At 45.0% G+C, this 19,098-nt stretch overlaps 1 protein-coding gene and 1 long non-coding RNA gene across 5 annotated transcripts in view; one reads left to right on the plus strand and one right to left on the minus strand.

Annotated features, from left to right (window-relative positions):
• LOC127392869 (uncharacterized) overlaps positions 1-12,253 on the plus strand; it is a 28,997-nt gene extending 16,744 nt beyond the window's left edge. For 3 of the 4 annotated variants that reach the window (XR_007891350.1, XR_007891352.1, XR_007891353.1), the window contains one exon: positions 6,991-12,253. This is a non-coding gene — a long non-coding RNA (uncharacterized LOC127392869). The remainder of the gene's footprint in view (positions 1-6,990) is intronic. The other variant, XR_007891351.1, reaches the window with a different exon arrangement.
• The window catches only part of ENO1 (enolase 1), a 100,376-nt gene that overhangs the window by 62,688 nt on the left and 18,590 nt on the right, over positions 1-19,098 (minus strand). The gene's annotated exons all lie outside the window — the stretch shown is intronic.

Raw genomic sequence — 19,098 nt, forward strand, 5'->3', positions numbered from 1 at the left:
TATTTTGGCCATGATGTCCTTTCAGTTTTACATGCCCATCTTCCAAGTTAAGAAGGGTTCTTCTCAATAGTTTAAGCCACTAATTTTTACCAGGTCTTGTAGCTGTAAAATGGTGTGTTCCAAGTAAGTTTTTCAGGATAACTAGTAAACTATTTTGAGTAAGAAAACAACAACAACAAAAAAATCACACTTTAAAAAAATTAACCCACATTCCCCCCAAATGTATATAAGGGCCATTACTGCTTACATGGTTTTTAAGGGCAGGTTTTCCCATTTTTTTCCACTGCAGCAATTTATTCTTCCACTACTGTGCTGTATCCAAAACCTGCAGCCAGTTCCACTGCCTCCTGAAGCTCTTCATTATCTTCATCTGGTTTAGAGTCCTAAGTTTAAATCCAATTTTCTAGTGAATCCTGGAAGTCCTTGGGGATATAATCTTGTCAGGAGAAGTCTTCTCACACACACACACCCCCACACCCAGTTCACAAAGAGCTTTTCAGCAGCATTCAGCTCTGCCTTGGCTACCAGGACTGGGTGTCAGTTCTGACTGAAGACTTTGGAGCTTTAAATCAGGTTGATTCAAGTCAGTTTTGCCACAGCACAAGAGGGTCAGCAAACAAGAGCACCCCTCAAATGAGCCATCTTACAGCTGCCTCTCCTCTGCCATCCAAACACAGGGTTTCTGCTCTGGATATTCCCCTCCAAGGACACCTTCACCAACACCTTTCCAAGAATGTGATAGATAGAACTTTAGAGCTTTATAAAATTCTCCTGGGTAAGTCTCCAGCTACACCCAGGCTTGGTGTGCTGCTGCTGCTTGGCCACCTGGATGCATCTGTCATTTGCTCTGCTGAAGTTACTTGCTCAGGAAACAAGACTTGTTTTCTATGTACCTTTTGGACTTTTACCACTCAGTTAACTTCAGGCAGGCAGTCTTTTACAATTAGAAGTTTATTTTTTGTTCTTTATAGAAAAAGGAAGTTGCAGCAACTTGCATTTCTCCTGGACACAATCTGACACTAACAGCTTTTTTCAAACTACTTATTATTCCAGGCTTTCTTTAGCTACATTCTGACCCTAAACAAACCATGAGACAAAACTTCGTCAAGGCTGTGTCCCCAGTTGTTGCTCTTACACATTCTTGGCTTCTTCCTTGTTCTTTGGTTTCCCTTTCCCCACTTTGATAGCACAAGACACCAACCTACTTATCACAAACATCCAGACAAACCACTTCATCAAATACCCCGGCTTTTGAGTGCTGTTTGTGTTTTGGGGTGATGGATGTGGCCCCACAGCACAGCTTAATGAAGTCTTGCAGGATAACAAATTGAGACAGAACAAGATTTTGTGTTTTCACTAACTTGTGGTTGGGATTCTGATATTCCAGTCTCTCCAGTTCTAAAAAAGTAGCTTGTCAGGTCATCCTAAGTTGTGGAAGTAAACAACTGAGAGCTGGATCTTTCCCTTAGTAATCAGAAGGAAGCAGGACAGGCACAGGATCTTCTGCTGGATCTCTCCCTGTTCTCTAAAAATAGGTATATGGTAAATTTACACACCAAGTCATCACTCCACAGAAGAGTTAGTGCTTCAGAACTGAGTAATAAAAGACAGATGACTTCTTCCTAAAGATTCCCACCATATTTCATTTCCTGACACATGCACATGCAGGACATCCAAGCACCTTGGGAGCACTCCTGTCATTTGACAGTGGCACCTTCCAATGGCAGGAGAGCCTTGCAGCTGCTGCCTCCCAGATACACATCCCTGCCTGCAGTCCCAGGGAAGATGCACTTGTCCAGAAAACCCAAATATTTGGAAATAGCCCAAAGATGCAGGGCAATTCAAAGGCAGCCTTGTGTGTAGCTTAAAGAAAAAACACAAGTAGCTTGTCATAAAGCAACATACAAAACAAACCTTCTCCTTTGAGAATTTCGCCTTCAGGTGCTCTGAAAGCCCAGGGAGGTGAAGTAACCTGGTATTCAGCAGAAAGACAGAGTATTTTTTTCCTGGCTTGAATCCATCTCACCAACTACTAAAAGAGCTTTCTGACACAAAGGCTACACCCTGCATCTTCTAAAGCATCAGTAGAGCTGTAACTACAGGGTTGTACCTCCACTAATTGTGAAATAGAATGTACTAAACTAAACTTTAGGGGGGGGGGAAATACTTCAGCAAGAAGTTTTAACTTGCCTCTGCAGCTGGCTAGGAAGCTGGGCTGGGGCACAGTTCTGTTAACTGGGAACTGGTTATATGCCTAAAGGGTTTATGCGATTATTAGGAGCAGAGACCCCCCAGCACCTATGCATAACTCAGACACAATGCTTGCTTGCACAGCACCATGTTACTCTCTTGATTTGGTGCCAAATCAGTGGGACAGCTTTTATCAGAGATGGAGACACTTCATCAAAAAGTTACATGAGCAAAAGTTCTGGTCTCACTCTGTCTGACCCCCTTGACATGTCTGAAGGCTTGTTCTGGGTTCACCAGGGAGAGAGGAGTCTGGACTGCTCCTGAACCAGCAGGACACCACATCACAGCTTCAGAGCCCTTACACGAGAGGAAGAAAAGTCTTAGCTCCACTTGTAGTTGTTGGTTTCTGGGATCCAGCCAAGAGGATCCAAGCTCCCTTTACCACATTCACTTTGAGGCCACAACTGCAACAGAATAATGCCCTCAGACTGCAAGTGCCAGCAGAACCAGCCGTCCTTGCTACCCACAAGAGGTCACTGCTGTTCCAGGCAGCAATATATTTCCCATCATCACTGTCCTGCTCTAACAAGTTCTCCTACACCCTCTCTCCTTGATAGGCAGATGGCTCTAACACCAGCAGATGTGCCTTGGCCACCTTTTGCCACCCCTGCATTGTGCCCTCAGCTTAGGATGAGTTTCAAGTAGGAGCCTGGAGAACAGTAATGCCCAGTTTCATTGCACCCACACAAAAGGGTAGATGTGAACTGAAATAACCAGGTTTTTTAAATTACATTGTTTAGATCAGGATTAGAGGCTCAGTTTGCACAAGAAAACCTTCCATGTTTTTTTAGTTTTCACATCACCATGCAGTTCCTCTCAAGAGAGTTAATGCAACTTTCTTGTACTCCTTAGGGACACAGGGCTTGGCCTAGGAGCAGTAAGACACCCAAGCCCCACCCTTCCCTGAGGAATGCAAAACTAAATGCATCTGGAAGAGCTTCCACTGACACGAATCTTCTGCACAGCCTGGCCATGCCCACACCAGACCCTGTATGTATGAGAACATCTAGCCAAGAGTTAACTAACCTGATTATCTGGAAACAAACTTAACTTGGGAACTGTAACACAATAATAATAAAAAAAAAAAAGCTAGCCAACAGTTTCACCAACACCTGAGCTCCTGTTTCTAGGAGAACAAGACCATTTTTCTAAGCCATCACCTGATCCTTTGGTTCACTGCATCAGCTGAAAGGAAGCCAGGGAAGCATAGTCAAGAGAAGGATTTCAAGAGGCAAAAATCCCCATGATTGTCCTTTGTTGCTTTTTCTAGCATGTGACCAAAAAAAAAATTATAAAATCTACATTTCTAGCAGATCTGGCACAGATTAAAGACCTAATCCTTGATTTCATTAACCCCATCTAATCCATTTTGGACAGACACTAGTACAGACAGCTTTGATGCAGCATTAATGAAGAACATCTACAACTGCTCAAGGAATTCCAAAATTATTCCCAACAGCCTTCATAACCATTTCTCAGCAGCTACCCCCTCCAGACAACAACTTCTTCAAACAGATTTATAAGAATCAAGCAAAAAATCCCACAAGGAAATGCATTCCATACATATCTGCTAAGAACTCTCAGCAACAAGGCAGTTAAACAGGAGCAGACACTACAACCAACTCTCAGGTGGCTTTTCCTCTCAGCAAAACACTTTTCAGAGCTTTTAAAGTTTTGTTTGGCAAACACTGGGGACAAGGCTGCTCTGTAACAAGTACAACGAGGTACCCCCAAGCTAACTAGGATGAATCTGACACTGGCAGGCAGGAAGGGGTGCTGGAAGCTCAGCACATGTTACGGTTTCTGGGAGCAGAACTTCAATAGACACAGAAAAATATGTGGAGCAAATGCAGTGTTCTGGAGCTATACAAGATGTGCTGTTTTCCTTGACCCTCCTTCTGTGGGAAACTACAAAGCCAATTTTTATGGTTTTCATTTCAATCTAAGCCCTCTATGTAGGAAGGTTAATAGCAATAGCTCCTACTCTCCACCAGGAAACAGTTGCACCACATGATAAAAGCCAACAGTGGTAAAGTCACACCAAGGCTGCCCTCATGATCTTGCACTAACTGAACATAAGCCCTGGAACTAGTGAGTTACATTCATTCTAAGTCCTCTGGAGTTAAATGTAGTGAATTTCTATTTTATCTTGATTATGCAAGACCAATTATGGTGACTTGGCTGCCGTTACTGCCAGACTAACACCCACCATCCTCCTACTTCCCATCCCTGTTTTCACTCTGCTTTCAGTGTCTCGAGTACAAACTTTGCCATGTCAGCTGCTACTCCAAACTGGCACCTTCTGATTCTCAAGAGACTGAAGTACACAGTTCCCTTATCTTTTTTAACCAGGCCAACACGATCAGTGACTGTTAAAAGTTCAAACAACACAACTGCTGTAACAGGACACGCTCGTGGCAGAACTGGAGCAGTTGAGCCAGCCTAAGGGCTTGGCTTTCCTTCCAGCCAGGAGAGATGCTTAGTCATTTGAAGCACTTTTCCACCAGCATCAAAAACGTGCAGCCAGGCTGCAGGGAGCAGACAAGAATTCCAGCCAGCAACTCAAAAAAGCCATTAGAAATGTTTGTGGGCAGAACATAATCAGCTATGCTGCTGGAATGGAGCCAGCACAAGCCATGACCTAAAGGCTTGCGCCAAGTGCTGTGATAGCTTTTAATTTCAAATTTAGATTAGGAGATTAATATGGAATATTCCTTCACGCTGTGGCTGCGTGGAGAAAAATAAATGTATTGATATTGTGCATCCACAAGGAAACAGAATATGCCAAGAATAAAAAAATTACATTCAGGACCCAGTCTTAAGGTCACTCAGCTCAGACTCAAGCCTGGAGTGTTTACACTCTGGGAAAGGCACTTGCACAGCTCAGAGACACCCTTTGCAGTGATCTTTGTGGCCATCTTTCAATGCTATTTTTTTGGCCATCCTTATTACCTAGAATAAAATCTATGGACTGCATCTTGTACATTTAGGAGTAGGAAAACCAGCCCCAAATAGTAGGATTTTGGGGTTGGAGGTATAGAGTGTACTTTGGACCAGAAAGGTCTGCCTACAGCCTGTAGCTTTAACACAGATGAGACAGGAATAGAACAGCTAATTATGAGACATTCAGGTAGGAAGTCATGAAGCATGTCAGCTTCCCCAGTTGCTGAGCTAGAAGCCTCACAAGTTATTTCACACAAGTTGCTTGAAACAGATGAAGTGCAAAGCAGCAGAGAGACAATTCCACTGAAGGGTGCAGCAAGAGCCCAGGAGACAGTTATTTCATTGACACAAAGGAGACTCAACACCTACAGCCCAGAATCCAAATATGACCTCAAAAAGTGGTTGTAAAGCATCACATCAAACTCCTCACACCCTTCTTCTGTGAAGGTAGGCATAAAATATTCATGTGAAGCAATTTACAGATTCTCTCTCCATGTGTGGGTGCTGACTGCTGAGCAAAGAGCGTAACAGAGCTACATGCAATACAGGGCCCATGTATTTACAGCAACTGCTGGGATGGTTAGTCACTGCAGGCCACCCCAGTTTAAGCACTACTGCAAAGTTATATACTTGAAGGGCAGAACGTGATCTTATAACCTGGAATTCAAGCTCACTGACTTTATTAACACAGGTGAAGCTGCTCAGGAATGACACTGAGGCAGGTCAAGTCCCCATGTTTGTCACCCCAACCACATTCCAGGCATTGCATCAGTTCCATTCAGCCAACACCCAGCTCCAACTCAAGTGTGGAGCAGCAGCAACACTTTGGGAAAGGGCACAGAAAACAAGAGGCACTCTCTGTAGTGTGGAACTGATGGTCACCTTTGGCTCTAGAAAGAGGCAAAATAACCTGAAAGTAAAAAGCCATAGAAAAGTAGTGTTTTGTCAGGAAATTTAATGTACTAGCTCAGAATGTGTCTTGCAACCCATCTTACATAGGCAGAGGTGAAGTTTCAGAAGATCTGCAATAGAAGGATCCCATGCTCCCTTCTGGCCACCATTACCTTTTGAGTGCAGAACTTTTATAGATAGTTCATGAAGTTTCACAGCTCCCTGTAATTGTTACAATTATGCTCATGTCCAGACAAAAAAAAGTTACACAGAAGTGTGGGAAACCAAAGTAATAGCTAGTGTTTTTAAAAGGGTTAGAGCTTCAGTGTCCTTGGATCATGACACCCAGCTCATACCAAGTCATTGAGGGTCACTGGGGGTAAAACACAAAGCCAGCTTGATTTGATAAAATTTAATGCAAGCTCTTACCCTCCATGTGAGCACTGGAAGTTTAAACAAGATTTAGGCAAGGCCTTTACTTCTTCCCAGGTTGGGGTATTCTTGCATTTCTCCTCCCTTAGAATGATCCTATATCAGAGATTTATCCTTTACATAAACTCTCCTTGCCTCCCTCCAATCCAGACAAGAGAAGCAGTCATGGCTCATTGCATAATTAGAATTCACAACTTCTGACCAGCACCCAGGGGCAGCAGTACCTGCAGATGAGCTGCTCCCCTGCTAGGCTCAAAGCCAAGTGCCCTTGTTACCAGCCTGAGGTTGAGACTCCCATGAATTCTGCTTAAGAACAGCCTTTCTCCCAACATCTACTGTTGCATTTTTGCAGTGATACTTGTAATAGGTGGTATTTTACTCTCAGGAAGATACATGTAGAAAGAACAAATCAAGAGCAAATTAACCTGCAACATGTTTCTCTCTTCTTTTCTTGATCTCTTGTCTCTGCTGCAGTACCCACATCATCAAGCACCCTGTGGCATTTCTCCCATTCACCCCCTGCTCCAGCAGACAGCCCAGGCTCCAGTGCCACACAGTACACCTGGGCAGCATCCCAACCATCCATCTATCAAGCCATGGAGATATGAGGCAAGCCCAACAATGTGCAGCACTTCTAGGGCAGTATACTTGCTGATTGCTTCCTTGACTATTGTTCACAACAACCAGCTAAGACACTGCCAAAGAAACACTCACAGCTGGCATCACATGAGGAGGGAAGCTAGGGCAGGTTGGTCAAGTTCTTCCTCTTCCCATTCACAGAAGGCAAGAGTCTGGGGACAAACAAAGAGTCAACGAAGCAATAGCAGCAGTACTGAAGGAAACAACTTTCAAGGGAGAAGAGGCTCAAAACCATGAATTGACAATTACTCTGTCCCTTAGGCCCAATCTTGGTTCAGACCTCTAAGAATTACTAATATTAAACAAGAAAAACCCACCTTCCTTGTCCACAATCCATATGTATCTCAGTGAGCTCCCAGGTGTCACACACTAGCAGTCAGGAAGCACAGTGGCACAATCAGGTGTTTCCAGATGCTTAAAAGGGTAAGACACAAAACTTGAAACTCTGTGGGTTCACTTGGCTGCACAGCTTTGTTCTTAGGTAACATAGGATGTGTTAGAAAGAGAACCCACTAGAACACCATCCCCTGCAAAACAAATGAAAAAGGATCAATACTTATTTGCACTAAAGCCAATTGACTTTCCTACTACACACGTGGAACAGGCTGAGACACACAAGACAGGGTGTTATCTAGCATTCCTGCAGTCCTCGCCTGGAAACACATGAACATGTGACAAGTCAACCTTCAGGGCAAAGCAATTCTTAACTCTTGCATCACAGCCTCCAGAGCAGGTTATTGCTCAGGGGTCTCTCATGCAACAATGAAGTTTAAAAGTAAAACATACTGCAGGACTAGAAGTTCACTGCCTCCCATTTCTTTCAGTGGCAACTTGACATCAGTGTACTCTGAGACATCCAAGCCTTCTATTGCTGATGTGCTAGGTTAGAAATTGAAAATCTCAGGAATTTGTTTTTTGTTTGGATAGCAAGACAGAGCTAACACTCAATTGTTTCTTGCTCTCACCCCATTTTCCTCGCAGCAAAACTGTATTTCATCTTCCAAGGGGTTACCAGAAACATGCCAAGAAAAGCATGAGCACCAACTGAAAGGCAAGGATTGAAACACTTCAAGAAAAGCAGATGTTAAACCCCCCCAGCTCCTGCCCATCACTGAGTCTTCAGAAAGGCCAGCAACTGGGTGCTCTAAGCTTTTTCAAAAGACAATAACCCAACCCAAACCTGGTTGGTTTATTGCAAGAGTCACGATAAAGTTCAGTGGCTTCTATTGCAGAGATGCAGGTGAAGGGAAAAGCTCATGTCCTCTGTACTATCTGAGACTGACAGAGGTGACATGCAGTGCACATCAGTCAAAGCAGCACAGGAGAGGACAGCAAATACCCACCAGGCACCATGATACAGAACCTGGGCTCCATTCCCTGAGTCCCAGGAGACAGCACCAGCTCATCAAATAAATCACTTCTTGACTGTAACCTTTTCACCCTAAGGAAAAAAACCAGACAATTCCAATACATCAAAATGAAGACTTGACAACAGTACCCACCACCTTGCCCTGAAAATGTGTCCCACTCTGGAACTAGCTGGCTTGTTTAAACAATGACCTAACCATCCCTCCAACATTTCCCATCAGGATCAGAACAAACCAGACTATCTCAAAGGCAATTAACAGGTCAGGGACAAGCACAGCTATAGGAGAGCAAAACAATCTGGTGCAGAAGAGGAAGATACTACTTCATCTTTCATCCTCCTCTGGGGACATACAGACTGCAGAATTGCTGTTTTGGGAACTGTAAAACTCTCCTTTGAGCCACTACAAATTAAGCATGACAGGGCCTGGGAAGAGATGCTTTTGGGAACAACCTTGTATCACTGCAGCAAGATAATGGTTTCAAAAATTAAAAGCAGAACCATTTTAGCTCCCCTCAGCTGCTTGCTGCCAGTAAGGATTCCTAGTGCTTTTGGAAAGGAGGAACAAGTCATCCAGCTGAAACTGCTTAACACTGAGAGAACAAGGAGTAGCAAAACCACCCTTGTGTTTAAGCCTCACAGGAAGGGCAGCCCCAGGAAATACCTGCTCAACACCCAGTGTAGAAAAGAGAGTCCTCATGCCGCAATCAGTGCTGCTGAGCTGCTCCAGACACACCTCCTGAAGCCTGCAGCTGCAAGGGGCCAGCATCTTGGATGCAAATGTATGTCTCAACTGGATCTAATCCATCAAGTCCTGCTTCTGGCAGTCATCTCAGTAAATCTAGTCAATATCTATTAAATTAGTGCAGCTCATTATGTTTTTTCATGGCACAGTCTAAGAATTCAACTGAACAGGGACTGCTGCACTAGGCACAGCACAGAGATACAGCAGAACACATCCCTACCCCTGAGGAGTTTATTCTCCACTCACATTAACAACTGTGCTGCATGAGACAAGATATTAATTCTTTCTCCCAATTCACTGCAGAGTAACCTTAGAAAAAACTCATCTTCCCCTGATAAGGACAAAAAACTTCATGGTATTAAGTACAAATGAAACCTCATCACAGGTATGTATGCAGGAGCATCCTTCTCCACCCTTCCCATTGGTGTACCTGGAGAGAACAGACAAGCTGCCACTCTAAGCTTTTAGCTGGAAAAATTTACTGGGATTGTGCCTTTATGGGAAGCATTCTGCTTTAGAGAATTGTCTACAAGGAATTAGCCTATAAATCACTACTATAAACCAACAAGCTGATGGGTGTGGAGGATGACAGTGCTCTCCTGTTACAGAAATACTGCATTCCAAGAAAGGGAAGAAGTCCTGTCAGGTAAGATCTGCAGCAACCACCCTGTTTTCACTGAAGTATGTGATACCATAAGCTTCATTTCACTAAGCACATTTATTTCCAGTTCATTCCCAGTGATGACACAACACTGGCATAAGTGCAGTTTCAAGCTATGACTGACCTAGTCACAATCCTTGAGTTAGCACCTGAAGAATCACACAGTTTCACCAAGGATTTGAACTCCTGCAGGAAGACTGATGCAAACAGATCTTCTCTCCCTGGAAGCTTCAAGTCCTTCCTGTTGTAAGGCAAAACAAAGCTGAATTTTCATCTCTGAAATTTGTCAGTGAAACTCAGCAGCAGGAGAAAGCTGGAATTAAATGAAAGTTCAGGAAGATTTAGTTTGGAAGAGACTCCTGGGGATGAGCTAGTTCAACTGCCTATTCTAAACAAGGCTAACTTCTAACTAGATCAGGGTGCTCAATTCCTTTTACACAGTTTTATTCAACCCTATTTCTAAACCACAGAATCAGGAACAATGTCTAGCTGAGACTGTTACACTTAGAAGGATGAACTGGCATCCCAGAGAAAAATCACCATAAAGCAATGCCAAAGCACTAGTGGTGGTTGCAGAGCAAGAACAAATTCACTCCTTCCTCCCCACAAAGGTGTCAGTCTTTTCTATTACAAACTTTCAGGTAGGAGAGGAAGTGTCCTGCCTCTGCAAACACAGATTTCATTATTTATGACCTTACAGACAAGTTTCCCTTCTTAAGGTAAGAATACATTAAATAGATTCTGAGTTTGGTTTGATACAAGTCCTGTGATACTTGGATCCTGTGGTTTGGGTTAATCTCCAAAAATGTTCAAACTAGTGCTGTATTATCCCATCTTCCATTGCAACTCCTGCAAAGTGCCACCAAGCCAACCAGAAAATGGTTCTAGGTTATGAATCTTAGTAATGTTTAATAAGAATTGTTATCATACTTGTCCTGTCACTCTCTTCTCCTCCAAACTCCCCCTAGCATCCCGATTCCCCAAATACAGGACACAAGCTGCTGAACAACAACTGTTGGCCTTTTTTTATTAATCATGCAGCACAAACCTCCCTTAGGAGATGCATTAACACGACCTTAGACAGGAAACATATTTACCAGTTTCTTACAGCTCTGCGGCAGGAGATGATCCAGCTGGCTGTGGTACCCGAGGTCCATCTCAGCTCCCGGGTGACCCCAGGTTTCTGCTGCTGGGGCTGACACACTGCAAACAAGCTGAGGACTGGCCCCAGAGCAGTGCAGACACCTGCTTCATCCCTCAGCCTCACTGCAGACTCAGTTCCTGCTTTCTTGGTACAGCTCTGACTCCACCCCACGTCCTGACACCACTCCTTGCAGACCAACCTCACTGCTAACAAGGAAATGGGACAATACCTTTGCAGTGAGTCACAGGCTGCCTAAAACAAAGCAGAACAAAGAAATGATAGACAGTATTAGCAGTTCTTTTCTGTAAAACACAAAGGCAAGAACCACACAAAATAGGTAAGGGACAGAATGGCAGGGGGAAGACAGAGCCCTGCTTTGAGACTGGTTGGCACTTCTACCTGTAACACAGTTTCACTCCCACCCCTGCTGATTTCCAGCTAGTCCCTCAGCTCAGAGGGATACAGCCACTTGGGTAACAGGCTATTTTCATCTCATTGCAGGTGACAAGTGAAAAAGTAACAGCAGTTTTGTAGCCCTGGGATCAGGTTGCAGGTGACAGCCAGATCTGCTCTCAGGAGCTTCTTGCCACAAACATTCCTGCACTCCAAGAAGCACAAAAGCACCAAGACAAAACAGGGAAAATCTGGGAAGCTCAGGTTATTGCAAAACTGGGATCACCAGGACTGCTGTCACTCAATCACCTACTCCAAGAAATACAAACACAAAAATCCCATAAAACATGGTAGAGTTAAGGATAGTATGAAAAAAATCTAGAGCAACCATCTCCTCCCATTTGTTAAAAGACATATTTAAGATCTACCACATCTCACCGAAGTGAATCTTCATTTGGGATCTCATTGGGCCTGCTAATATCACTGAGTCAAGCAATATTAAAATCCTCATATCAAAACAAGATAAAGCCATGGAATTGATATACACAGCACTTCCTGAATTTCTCCACATACTGTGCAGTGAGAAACACACACAGAACAGACTCGTGCCTTCTTCCACAGCAGCTAAAGAATTCATTCTTTGCCAGACTCAGTGCTACTTCTTCCTTGCTTTCAGATTTCATTTTGCTTTTTACATGAAGACAAGCAAAAAAAAAAGGCCTTCTGCTCTCTGCATTCTAGTAAACGCTGTTCTTCCTCTTTTATTAACAGTATTTAAGAAAGTTTTAATTACCTTTTGTTCCCTCTTCTCTCCCAGATGAGATCAGAGCACCTTGCACTTGTGCTGCCAAGAAAACAGAGGCACTGTCATATATTTCCCACTTAGCACTTAGTGCATATTATCTCTTTCCTTTACACAATTTCCACAATTTCCACTTCATAACTTATCTAACAAATAAAACACAGAGTGAATTTCACCACCCAAAGGTTTAAGCAGAAGTGTCCTGTTAAACCTACTCTGTGGTCGTTTATCAAATACCATAAGCATGGGTTCACCTCATATACCATCTTAGAGAAGGCCTTTAAGGAGCTGTCATTTGGGAGCTTACAGAAACAGCTCACAGTTCTACAAGCAGCTGAGCTAGTTACTACATCTACATAAGTGCTATTAAATTTTGGGTAAAGATGCCACAGACTAAAATCCTTTCCAGCAGTGAGTTGTGCCAAACAAGAGAACATGGTAGGCAGGCCCATCCAAGGCTGGGTTGCTGCCCCAGCTCCTGGAAGCAAGGCTGCCCCATTTCCTGGCTGGCTCCACTCCACAGCAGTCAGTACAGGCTGAGAACACCAGGCTATTCTGGGGTTTTGCTGATTCAGTGCCTTGGGAGAGGCCTGGGCAGAGCCCAGTGCACTGCAGTTTGCAGAGGACTGAGCCACACGTAAGCACCATGACTCATTAACCACTCACTCTGCAAGCACGAGCCACAGATCATAAAGCCAGGGCCACAGCACCAGTAGCCCCATGTCTGCTCTAGCATGGCACTCCAAAACACCAAAAGTCTGGGGGTTTATAGCCTGGATGGGCCTGGGAAAGTTTATCCAACCCAAGATGATCTTGTCCTGCCCCCTAATTCACTCTGCTGGGACACTCTGCCACTGCCAGGCTGACTGATAGCAGGGATCTTACTGTCACAGCACTTTTCTCTAGTTGCACAAGACAAAAACCCATCATCCCTTCTAAGATGCATTTCAACTCATCATAAATGCACTGCAATGTTCTACACATGGTAAGCCTTGCACCTGGGCTGCTTCCCTTGAGAAGAGGTACAGCAGTAGACCCACATCACCAGGAGAGAACATCTACGGGAAGGTTCAAGAGACAAAAGATTCAAACTCCATTTTCAGCAGCATAGAGCTTGCTTGCTCTAATTCCTCTTACCAAAACCTTCACTTGTCCACTGAGTGCAGGATTCTGGTTTCAGGAGAAGGTTGCTTCAGACAGGCTGGGCATAGTTTTGATGCCTGGTCACTGCTCCTTACAATATTTTCAAATGCATACAGAAAAAAAATACATAAAATGAAGTCTCAAGTCAGACTCCCACAGTTCTCTAAGCCCCTTCAGCTGAGTCTCTCTGGAAAGAAAACAATGGCTCAAGTGTTACTAACTTCTCTCCATTTGCAGTAAGAGATGGTCTGTACCAGTCACTGAGATTACTGGTGGTGTACCTCCAAAATACAAGGAAACACAGACTTACTACAACATGGGTTTGCAAGTTGCATCACATACTCAAAATGAGATCCCATCATACAAGGACACCTGCTGAGAAGCCCTCTCCATCCAGCTGTACAGAGCAAGTAGAAATAACTGGGTTTTATATAAAGGAGGGTTGACATCTTTTCAGCAAGGAAGCCCTGATGTTTTCTTTCTCCTTTAACCAGCTTGTTTCCAAAGCCACACTGAGTGCAGGGAAAAGATGCTTCAAAATCTGTACTAAACATCCTCTAGTTCCCCCACCTGTGAGACAAGGTACTGGCACTGAGATGTCAAGAGGCCAGGACAGAAAAAAGTTCCCTTTATCAGTATGAAATCTGCTTTTGTCACTTATGTGACAGGCCTGTCCCTCCTCCATGATACAGAACAGATCAAAACAGAGCAAAGTATTAGAGAACAGAGAATGCCACAGTCAGCTGGCAGAAACAGACAATTTATAGGCTAAGAGGAATTTCTTTTCCTGCTCTGATCAAGCTTCCTCCCTAAGATGTTTCTGTCAGTATTTTGAAGTGAGAAGAATGTTGAAAAGCCGCACAAACCTACAAAACTAGTGTTGAAGATTCCCAATCTGGAGTCAAAGGGACAAAGCAACAAGCATCCCTAGCATTACTCCACCAAAATCAGTGGAGTGGCCCAAGCAGTGTCTGTAGCTCCATGTTACTGCTGCAACATCACTCACCCCTTAAATAATTCTTTTGTGCCTCAGCTTTCTGAAGGTACTTAAAATAGGTCAGTTAATGTTCTCTTGGGGGACAAAACACAGTGTGAAATGACAAGTCAGAAACATGGTCACCAGATCTGCCTTTACTCAGAATCCTTGGGGCAGGTGTAGAGGGCACCAAGTAGGAGGGAAGAAAAAAGGAGCCTCATTATTTAACATTCCTTTGCCCCTCTTCCCCTGTTTGGAGTTCAGACCAAACAGGTCATTTCAGAGCCCAGAACCAACATTTTCTCACAGTGCACGTGGCTGTGTTGCCTTTGTTAGGCCTCAAGTAGGATCCTAGATGCAACCCAACCCACAAGATAGGTACTTTCTTAGGCCACAAGTTCTTCAAAGAATAAAAGAGCTGCAGTCTGACCAATGTGTCTGCTGGAAATACCAGTGGCAAACAGTTGTGGCAAACATCCACAAGCAGACATGGCTCCCTGCAGGAATGGTGCACCTTTAACCTTACTGGTTGCCAATACTACCAAAGGTAGAAGCAAAGTAGTCCCTAGAAGAGAATGGCATTCATCATAATCAAATATTATATGTTTGTTTCGGGTCCTTCTGGTCAGACCCTCCTGGCCTCTGGTTCTACTAAACAAACCAAAAAAGCACCACACAGCAGTCAAAAATTAAAAAGCCAGCAACAAGCAAACTCACCCTTGGTAGGAAGAAACTTGAAGACAGACTGGCACGTCTGCAGCTAACAAAGCATCAAAACAGACTGTGTAGATGAGAAGCAGGTTGCTTACAAATGAATACATTTTCTACCATAGATATAAAAGGTAAGCACAGGTGGGCCTGTCTTCAAAATACTGATCAAAACTTCACATCCATTCCCCCCACTCTGCTGAGATGCTCCTGAAAGGTAACAGGGGAAGTAACACCAAACCTGAGCCCAGAACTTTGCTGGTGTAGAAAATTACCTCTACTGACAGGTAGGTACTTACTTCTGATCTGACGTGACTCCCAGTGTCTTTTTCAATTCTTGTTTGAGCTAGCCCCTCCTAAATAATGGAAGGTCCCTCTCCTACATAATGTAGCAGTTATCTAGATAATCCCAGTGGCAGTTTGCACAGACACCTGAAACTCCCTGATGAGCAGGTGAGTGATGTGTAGGACACCCAGGCACAGGTAAAGCCAAGGCTCACTTGGGCAGTGCTCAGGAAGGCTGCAAGGGGCAGTGGGAACAAAGCCCAACACAGCCTGGCAGAGGCCTTTCCCCCCACAGGAGCACCAGGTGATACCAGCATTTGAGCTACAGTATTTATCCTTTCCATGACAAAAAGAATGTGGAGACAATGTGCTGAGCCAGGTAACAACGCTGGAAATAAGATGGAGAGGGCAGCTTTTGCAAAAGTGCAGCAGGAGAGGGGGTTAGCTGCCAGCTTCTTGCAAAGAAGTAAGCTTTCAGCTTCCATGTTCCTCTGTGTAAATGCTAGGTGTGACGGTGAACCTCTAATGTTCCCTGATTTCAGGTCCCCTGTGTCTCCTGGATGTAGAAGCCAAGCAGCTAACTCACCAGAATCCCTTACACTGCTCCCTAGACTCAAGCTTTCCTGATCTAGCTGCAGCACCTTCAGATAGTGTGAGCACACAGCTGCTTTTTTTGGGTGCTGTTGCTTTGTGGGGTCCCTCAAAAACTGGACACTCACCAATATCCCTAACTCCAAGCATTTGTGTATGGGGGGCTTGAGGGAAGGAGGCTACAGAACAGGAAAGCCAAAAGAAGGCAAAGGAAACACATTTTATACCCCCACATAACAGACTAGCAGGGGCAGTTACTGTAACATCCTCCTGACTTCCAAGACCTCTGAACACTTACTGAGCTGTACATGTTTGCACAGACCCCCCCGTCCCCCCAACAGCCCTCCAGCCCCCCCAGACACCAACAGGCTCTGCACACAAGCTGGCAGAGTACAGATTGACAGGGTCCAGCTGCAGGCACGAGTACAAACACAGACAGTCCTTACCTGCAGGGACAGGAAGGTCAGACAAGCTCCAGCTCCAGCTGCTATGGGGGTCTCTCCAGGGGGTTTCTCAGAAGAGCAGCTGCAAGTGGCAGAGGCAGAACCTCTGTGATCCCCTCCGATCGCCAAGACAAAGGCAGGCTCAGGCCTGAACAAGCCCAGACAAGCCCGGAGAAAGGCTCTTCCTGAGCCTGCCGGGCTGGAGGAGCAGCCAGCCCTCCGGGGGTCACAGGCGGGACCGGGGCTGGGCCCCCCGGCCCGCAGGCGGGTGCAGAGCCCCGAGGGGGCAGCACCCACCCGTGTGACCCTGCAGGACCCAATTCCTGCCGGTGCAACCTCATCGGTTCCAGTGAAGCTGAAACACACTGAACAGGAGCACTTCCACTTCAGCACACCCGTGCCAGGGCAGAACTGCACCGACTCCACTGGCAGGAGCCCACACCGGGAAGCATGGGAGATTCCTCCAGGATTCCTGCTGGCAAAGGAAGGGAACCCACAAGTTTGCAGTCGCAGCAGAGACTCCAGCACTTGGGAAAAGCAGTGGCAGCACAGACTGCAGCAAGGACATCAGAAACCCGTCGGGGCAGGACTCTGGCTTTGAACACACACCCAAACCCACCCACCAGGGTCTCAGGCTCTCCAACTGCCAGCCCACCAGCTTAAGCCCACCCATCCCAAATATGCTCCCCCCTCCACTAATTTTGTTACCGGTGTTGTGGAGGGAGACTCAGGCACATCATTCATTCTCCAGAGAAGCACTTACTGTGCACACAGCTAATTAATAATGAGCCCTTCAGAGACAGAACTGCAGCAGCCTCCTCCCTGCTCTCACAATGCAGATATTTCCCTCCTCTGTATCACTGAGTGTTCACATTTACTTTCTTTAATCAATCGGGGGGGGCAGATTCCAATTTCAGTGCAGCACAAGCTCAGAGCAACCGTGATGCTTTACTGGAGGACTCCACTGTCACCTACTTGAGAAAGTAAAGAATTTGGCCCATTAAATCCATCCACAATAACAAGAAAAAACTTGCACAAATGATACCAAGCCTGCAGGGTTTGTTTTGTTGCTTTGGTTTTGTTTTGTTGTTTGTTTGTTTGTTTTTAAACACACTGTTATGGAGAGTGCCCAAATCCACAGTATTTTTCAAACAACAATTAATAAAGCCCCTTTGAAGTTTTCAGTGTCCACGTGTCCCCCAGCATGGCATAAAAGAGAAGAGTCACTAGAAAGATGGAAGGTGGCCTGAAGGAACCAGGTTGCATAGGGAGAGCTTGAATGAATTTCTAGTCTGCATGAAATTACACCTTTTCCCTGTTTGTTCAGGGCTTTGTGATCCCTCCAGCCTCTCCAGCCCAGAGCAGCCCTACAGCCTTGCAACATGCAGCATTGCTGCTTGCCTGACCAGGGATACTCTTTTCCAGCACAGGGGTATGCATCAGTGTCTATCTCCACACTTACATTTACACAACACATGGATTCCTTCAGCTTGGCCTTTGGGACATGCCTGGAAGCCCTTTAAAAGCAGGTTTTGAAGCCAAATGCTTGCAGTTTTGCCAAGCACGGGTGGGCATTAGTCTGACAGACCCCAAGAGGATTTAGTGAGTGAAGATACACTCCCACTCCCTGTTGGGCATGCCTACCACTGGAACAAGATTTGTTTTAATTTCCCAGACAACTGAGCCACTTTACAGTTGAACAGAAAGATTATGCTGACTGGCCTTGCTAAGTGCACATTTGGAAGCCAGCAAACCAAGGCTTCCTACAGGCATGCTGGCACCATGACTGGAGAGTGGTTTTGAAGCAGCACTGGCATCCTGCCACACAAGGGGCAACTGCTGCCTTTAACCTGCATGAGCTGTCACCACTTCAAAACCATGATCCCATCCACCAAAGGTCATTAAGGATGGGTCTCACTGATGAAAGCTCTCCAGTGCACTGACAGCAGCAAGCCTGAGCTGCTCGTGCTGTGATTTCAGCTCCGTTGATTCTTGCTGAGCATTTAGGATTCTCCTGACACTTGGGGAGCACTTGAACTGGTCTCCCTGATAGTGCCCTTGTTGCTAAACCAAGCTGCCTTCAGACATAACCTGATTACAGGGTAGGAAGCTCTTCCCAGAGAGAAGTGCTGGATGCTGCTGCTTGTTCTTTAGAGGGAGGCAGAAGAGCCAGTGGCTAAAAGCCAACGTCAGAGGTTCAACTTCAACTAAGCAGAGGAACTGCATTAGGGACTGAAATTCAGTACCTAGGCAAATAGTAGATTATTTTATCTTCAAACTAAGATGAATCACCCTTATGACATTCTGGTTCTACCCAGCAATCTAGTAGAATGAATTATCACTGCTTAGTGACCAGAGTACTTTAATAGATCCTTCCTGTTCTTGAGCTCTAGGGAATTATGATCTGAATGTGAATTTACTTCAACTCACATTTTCCCTTCAGCTGTCTTTAATCACGGTATCACAGACTGGTCAAAAACTTGTATTGTCTACAAATATTAGCAGTAGGTTTTCATGCCAGATAAGAGAAATATATATGCACAGAAAAGTGACCTACCATCACCACTGAGTGTCAGCTTGTTGATCTTCACACTGCAGTCAAGACAACATGACACCAAGTTACCACTTCACCTACCAACGTTAAAAGAGTATTCTCAAATAATGTGAAGGAAATCAGCAGTCTCAG

The sequence above is a fragment of the Apus apus genome, chromosome 20 (genome assembly GCF_020740795.1).
Source record: "Apus apus isolate bApuApu2 chromosome 20, bApuApu2.pri.cur, whole genome shotgun sequence".
NCBI classification, from domain to species: Eukaryota; Metazoa; Chordata; class Aves; order Apodiformes; family Apodidae; genus Apus; species Apus apus.